A 7868-nucleotide genomic window follows, 5' to 3' on the forward strand; every position below is an offset into this window, starting at 1 on the left:
TAACCAACAAATCAACCAACAATCAGTTTTGTTTGATTTTGTGTCACAAACCAGAATGCATACAGAACAATAATATTAAATATCGCTGTATGCCAATATGATCCACTGATAACAATCCATTTGGTTAATTAACTCTAATCAGTAAAAACCCCATTAAAACATATCAACACATCTTAATGATTCATTTCACTCCTATTGTAAACTATTTAGAGAGTATATTTAGGATCTCATTAAATTTACAATTAATACACACAACATTAATTAACTGTTGCAAGCCTTCTTACAGGAATTCTTGTGGTTTAATTTTCTTAATATTAACTGTACTTGCTGCAAATATATATGCATAATAAACCGTGATGCGAATTATTTTTTACTATTTGGAAAAACAACCAATTAAAAGGGAAATTTTAAGTAATACTATCATACTAACGATTGTCCAAATACTGTACTTGACTTTTAATGTTATTGGAAAAGTTAAAGACAAAAAAAGTATAAAAAAACATCTATTTAATACGATGATATGAAAAAGTCTAATACGCATTAAATATTAAACCAATGCAGTACAAGTTTATCCCAATCTCAATCCAAAGGACAGTAGTGCTTCGGTCGCCGGGAGCCTACCTCAGTGAGGTGAAGTGCTGAGCGGTTCGAGGGTGAGTATTCCACCTGTTCTTCTGAGCCGATTTTCTCGCCAACTCCTGAGTTTCCACCGCTAACTCCAAGACCCGTCACAACCTCCACTAAAACCACCGTTAGAACATCATACCTCTCTCTCTCTCTCTCTCCAAGTCACTATTCCAGTCCTCAGAAAAAAACAAAATAATTAACTTGAAAGAAAGCCACAAGTTGCTGTGTGTTTCACCCTCTGGTTCGAACTGTAGCAGAGGTTAGGGAGAGAGCGGGCAAGAGACTGGGGTCAGAGTGAGAGAGAGAGAGTGACTGGGACCCAGAGAGAGAAAGAGAGAGAGGGAGGGAGGGGGGAGAGGGGAAGAGAGAGAGGGAGGTAGAGCGAGGTAGAGAATGCTTGTGGTGTAGTAAAACAAGGAGGGGATTAGTGGAGGTTTATTAATTAGAATCCTTCCTCTCTAAGAATGACTGGCAGTTGTTTTCTTGGTGCAGTAATTGTTTTAAAAGGTCTGTTTTACCTTCACTTCCATTGGAGGAAGCCATGAGCGATAACTCAGGCAGAAAGGACTTTCCTTTATAAATGCGTTGTTTGAGAGACAAAAGACCCACTGAAAGTTAACACTCATCCAGACTTAATTTCCGTGTGTGACATCAAAATAGACGTTGTAGAGAAGAGAATAAGGATATATCAATGTTAATTCATGATTTTCTTTCAATTCAGCGTATTAAATATGATGTTTGAAATTTTATTTGACAATATGAAACCATGCATTAAATTAGTGTACTTTTTTGGGTTTCGATTACGGTGTGAAACAGGAAGAATTTGGCCATTGAGGCCCCTAACTTCATTAATATATATTGTACTACCAGCCTCAGGGCTTAAAATAAAAGTTATCATTGTAAAACATTTATCATAATGCATAATATCATCATCTATCATCATAGATTAATATTGATAATTGTTGTGTGTGTGTGGGTGTGTGTGTGTGTGTGTGTTGGTGTTGGTGTGTGGTGTGTGTGTTGGTGTGTTGTGTGTATTTCTAACACATATTGAACAAGCCACAAGTGTGTATCTGATGCACAGGGAGCAGATAAAACAGAAGAGCGGTATTTTATCAATCTATAATAATTTTTTCAAAAGGATTCCATTTTCAAAGGAATCCATCCAAAATCATCACCAAATCAATTGCGGGAAAAAGGACGCCCAACCAAAGAAAATAGATAAACAGGAAAAAACATCCTGTACATTTTCAGTGTGTGTGTGTGTGTGTGTGTGTGTGTGTGTGTGTGTGTGTCTGGAGTCAGTGGAGGTATCTTAGGTTCCTCAGGGCTTAGTGAGGTGGGTGTCACACAGATCAGCCGTGTCTCCACTGACGCTGAGGAGATTTTCCTGTGACCTCAATAAAAAAACGAGATAAAAGTGGACGACAGAAGACCATCACTGGTCAAATAAGAGGAATGAAATGAAAGTGTCAGCAAAGGATTGTTGACTGAAGGTACCCTGACAGAGTGATTGCAATAAAGTGAGGAATATCGTTGCATTGCTTTACTACTCAGAAGAGTCATAGCTACCTCGTAGCTATGACTGTCGGGGTGTCAATGAACAAGGCAGCTAACCCTTACTGCTCACAATGAGTAGGCTTTTACGCCTTGCAAGGTTCACAACACCCTCTGTGTATGAATGGGTAAATGTAAGGGGCCAGCTCATAAGGCGTTAATTTCTAAAGCGCGATCGGCCACAGGTTAGGAGGCGCTGTATAAATACGGTCCATTTGCCATTAAACCTTGACCCAGGCACCTAGGCATGGTAGCCCTCGCGCAATAGGTGTAAGACCAAGGTAAGCCTGATCCAGGTGGAGCTATAGTATCCTGCACGCTAGAAGCCTTTGCTTACAAACATTAAAGCTAGGCCTGCTATCAGTGTACAGTATAAAGTGTGATAAACACAGATGCTATGGGCTTTACTGCCATCGTGCTCATTCCTACAGCTACACCTCATGGGATTACAAGAAAGTAAAAATACACTATGGTTTACTTTAACAAGTTGATTGTGTCTGTCTACTTAACATAACACTGCTCACTTTGATTATAGTCAACAGTTGATTATAGTCAAAAGTTGTTCCATTGAGGCCAACACAGCTAAACTTTACGTCAAGTAATTTTTAAATCAGATAGAAGGGAAATATTAAACAGCAGAGCAAAATTGCACCCTGGACTGTAAAACACCTTTCTGTTCAGCCGTTTCTTACTTATTTAGATTTCTTTATTCAGCGCACATTAATAAACATGAGCACCAGAGTTCAACATCTAAACGTGCCAGATTTAGCCATGCAGGCTCATTTTTCATCTGTAGTTTGACGGCAGCAGTGTGACAGCAAAGCAACCGTCCCTGCCAACAGGCTTAGGGAACAATGATTGTGTGTAAACTGATCAATTAGCCTCTCATGATTTTGCTAATACATTTTCGTCCTCCAACAGTTGTTTTCCCATTACCGTAATTGAGCATAGATTGGTTAAGAAGGAACAGTGCAGTGACCAAGCTGCTTAGTTTTATCAGATGACGACCTAAGTCCTGCAGATCCTATTAGAGACAAGAGCAGCTAATGCGTAAACGCTGTGTCAGCTTACTGAGGGGGAGAGAGAGAGAGAGACAGGGGGACAGAGAGAGCACGAGCAAGTGGGAGAGAGAGGGAAAATAAGGTAGGTCATGTGATTTCCTTCTTTTTTTTTTACATTACCTCTCATGTCTCGAGCTCTCTTGTTGTGTGCTCTGTTACACATAAAGCTCCTAGCTCTCACTGTTTGTAACTTAAATTGTAAAATGCATTCCTAATTTGTCATCCGTCTTCGACAGCTCACTTGAAATAAGACCAGAGATCCACCCCGGCGGAGAGTCCGACACACGAGAGGGTCCCCCCTGGTTATTTCTGTTTTGATATTATTAAAAAGCCTCTACTCTTTTCTCTAACTCTATGTTTCTCTCATGAAACTGACATATCCCAAGGAAGCCATGACCATAACGCTGTAGACGTTAGTTCCTCGTGCTGTCCCCTCGAGTCCGACCGACCTTCCTCTTGAAACAGGACGTCATCAGTTAAATGTACTTGTCGTCCTCCTACGCCTTGCTTAACCTTTGACCAATGTGTGGGCGCCCCTGTGGCTCACCAGGTAGAGAGCGTACCATTAAGGCCCAGTCACACACACACAGTAAGACTGAAACTTATTCCTGCAAAAAACATACATACACATACATATATACAACTTTCAAGTTTCAGTACAAGTTTGACTCAACTGTTTGAAGACAGAGCATAGTTGAGACAACTATGCAGCTGGCATAGTTGTCTGTGTGAAGGGTGGGGCCCGCGCTTCATCTGATGAGAGTTCCTTCTTGTTCTGAAAAAAACCCTGAAATGTAGAATTTTTTGCAAGAATGCCAAGCTCTGTGGAAGACACACATGCACAAAGTCATTGTACAATCACATTACTCGCACAGCATGCACGGCTCTCGTGTGGCATGTTTTGAAAGTGCCCCTTCCCGCATTAGTCATCATGGGACAGCTTTTGCAATGACATTTAATTCAGTCTTACTGTGTGTGTGTGTGTGTGTGTGTGTGTGTGTGTGTGTGTGTGTGTGTGGGTGTGTGTGTGTGGTTGTGTGTGTGTGTGTGTGTGTGTGTGTGTGTGTGTGTGCTGTGTGTGTGTGTGTGCAGGGGGATGGATGAAGGGGTTCTGGTGGTGGATGTGTTGGTTTGTGTATGGGGATGTTTCCCATTGTTTTCCCGTATGCAACAAAGAAAGCATCAAGTATACACTTTGTGCTAGCTAAGATGCTAGCTTCAGGGGCACCTTAAGAGGCTGGGAGGAGAGACCCTCCCAGGGGGGGGGGGGGGGGGGGGGGGGGGGGGGAAAGATCTTCCCAGCGGGGGACAGATCTCCTTAGCGTGTGGCTCTGGGACGACTGACGGCTGTTTCTCTTGAGGAATTCCAAGAACACCTTCTCAGGTCCAACACTGACCCTTAAGTTCACACACACACACACACACACACACACACACACACCACACACACACACACAACACACACACACACCCACACACACACACACACCACACACACCACACACACACACACACACACACTGCAGATCATCTCCACGGCTCATAATATATTCAACTCCATGACCGCCGCATTGCACCTCTGAGATCGTCTCATTCACGGATTGCCTCATGTCAACTTTTGATTGGGAGGAGGAGGAAGAGAAAGAGGAGGAAAAGGAGGAAGAGGACGAAGATGAGGACGAGAACATCGTGCCGTCCATTGGCTGTTAGGACAAAGAGTACGTGGGTCAATAAGTGTCCTCATGGGGACAACATGGTCCAATGTCTCCCATGCCATGGTACCATGTATATATGTTCTTCTACACATACACTTGTACATCTTCTGGTATGTACCAGTATGTATTGTTTACCGGCGCAGAACAGAGGTCGACCGGTCTGGTCCCTCGGCGTTGTACGGCCATGCCCCAACTAAAGACGGACAGAGACCTGCCTGTCATACAAAAACTCATCTATTTCTGTAATCCTTCCAATGATAAAGTCCTCCTCAGCCCCCTTCCCTACTCATCCTATCAGTGACCCGGAGCCGGTCCAGGAGGACACTTCAACGTGGGCGCTAACGGGGGCTAAAGACCCAAGGCAGGATCAAAGATCGCAACAACAGGCCATCCCATGGGGAGAAAATCAAAAAACGATGTACTGTGCTTAGCGAGATTTAAATCTAGGAACATCTTTAATTTCCTCTCAGTATGTGACAGGAATCACAAAAAGATGCTTTCTAGCCCTCTTAACTGGTGTGCATGCATTCGTCCACAGAAATGGAAAATGTGTGAAAAAAATGGATCTCAGATTGCATCTTCGCGTGGGAGGTTCCTAATTTCCCTGGGTCAGCTGTGAGTAACCCAAAGTAATTTCTCTCTTTGAAGAAGCGTTTTTAGATTTAAATGGTCTGAATCAAAACCATCCCCCCCCCCACACACAACCACACACACCCACACACAAACCAGATGGATAGGAATCTGATTTGATTTAACATTATTAATCAGTGTATGGGCCAGCCGTTTCAGCTGGGGAATAGTAACCAAAGGCAACAACAGCACTATGCTTTGTTAAAAGCGTTATTCAGGGGAATGGAGCACATTCAAGCACATTCCTTTGTCGTGTGAACTTTTTGTCCGTCTTATCCATTCCCTCCAACTTTTTGTTTTCATCATCTTTAAAGTGAATCATTTGGACTCGTATCTGCATGAATTTGCATGCATGTTTGTAACTCGAGCCTTCAAGAAACATGATCCAGAAACATTTCTACTTTAGAGTCCCAAGCACCACAAGTGTTGGCCAATCCATTACCTTCATCAAGGTTATTGGAATAAGAGCCTGCTGTCCTTTATCAAGGGCAGCAGACTCTTAAAAAGCACCTGCTTAATCACATGATCATTAGGAAGTAAATCATCAGCCTTTAAAAGGACACCACCTGAGGCGATCAGAAGGCATATATGGTTTGAGCTCTTGTCTCCCAAACAAGTCGATGCTGTCCGACCTCGGAGGGGGGAAACAGTCCTAAAGAACCACTGAGAGCCCTACAACCCATGGGGAACACACACTGTACAGCCAGACCGGAAGACAGTCCATGCAGAGCTGTGCTCTAAGTCCCATAATCCCTCCCCCTCCCTACTTACGCAGAGATAGGTTCACTCTCACATACATGTACAACACATATGAACTAAAATAACCCCACAGACACGCATACCAAACCAAACCATCCCTGTCCCATGGAAACAATCTGACACAAAAACCTTTCAAAACGTGTCAACTATCTTGTCAACAATAGAGTGGTACATACAATGGTTTCTTATTTGGCATAACTTTGCTTGAGGTGGAACAATTGCCAGTGGAAATCATACTATTTAGCTAACCTCACCTGCCCTCATTATGGATACGAATCAATGTAAATTGGTTTAGCTAACACAATAAAATTGTTTAGTTGTAATCCTGCCGTCTATTATCAACAGTCCTACAGACGTACACACTACTACGAATAATTGCAGCAGTAGACAGACCAGCTAAGTCTGTCAGGAGATAAGTGTCTAGTGACGAACTTGACCAGAAGGCCTGGTCAACTTAAGCCTCCCCCTCACGCTTTGCCAGAGTGAGTGGGGTGTCCATGTACAAAAATAACTTAATTGTAACATCGCCAGCTCTGCTGGTGTACAGGTTAGCGAGTCAGGAAGTTCAATGTCTATAAGAAATAAAATAAATGCAATTGCTCTGAAGATAGGAGAATTGCCCTGATATTTCTATTATGAGTGTTTTCCAGTGGTTAACTGCTAAATGCTTTTTTCCCCCGCAGAAATAATGGAATTTGAGAGATCAATGCAGGAAAGAAAAATAAAGTGTCGCACAAACACATATAGCTGAAACCTATGATCAGGACCAGAGATCTTAGAGATATGTAGTGTTCCTTAAAGTAAATGGCTTTAACTCTCACTACGTCTAATCAAATAGAATCCCATGTTTATTCCAGCTTATTCTATGCATGGTAAATATATATGCAGATATAGCAGACAACGCAGATGGGGGAAAAGGAGCGATGAAAAAATACATCAAGTGAGGAACTGCTTTCAATGTCTCTACATGACAAGACTACTTATGTTCTTGTTTTGGGAAGTATAGCTTCCTGTAGGACAGGAGTCTCAAACTCCCGGCCCGGCCGCCAATTGAGGCCCGCGGGATGATATTTTGTGGCCCCCTACTTGACAAAGTTTAGTGTTAGTGCAGCCCGCGTGTTGTTGTCAAACGCACAGAGAGGCTTGCCACGCTTCTTTATGACTTGTGATAGGGTGACCAGATATCCCGGTTTTGCCAGGACAGTCCCAATTTTGAGTTGCGTGTCCCGAGTCCCGTCAAAAACCAAAGGACGCTAAAATGTCCCGGTTTCCACCAACCGCTATGAAATGTTTCCTGTTGTCAGCGATAGATGTCTGCTGTAGGACGAATTGAGGAGAGGCAGCACATTTTATACTCTTTACTGCCACCTTCTGGTCACTGTGATCTCCATTGACAACCTGCTACTCCAGGACACAATTATGATACGTGTATGTACAATGTATGTTTCCTTTGAGATTTATATAATGAGATATTAGTAAGTATTCTGGCTCGGTATCAGGAAACTTAAGTTTCGAAAAC

The sequence above is a fragment of the Gadus chalcogrammus genome, chromosome 12 (genome assembly GCF_026213295.1).
Source record: "Gadus chalcogrammus isolate NIFS_2021 chromosome 12, NIFS_Gcha_1.0, whole genome shotgun sequence".
Lineage (NCBI taxonomy): Eukaryota > Metazoa > Chordata > Actinopteri > Gadiformes > Gadidae > Gadus > Gadus chalcogrammus.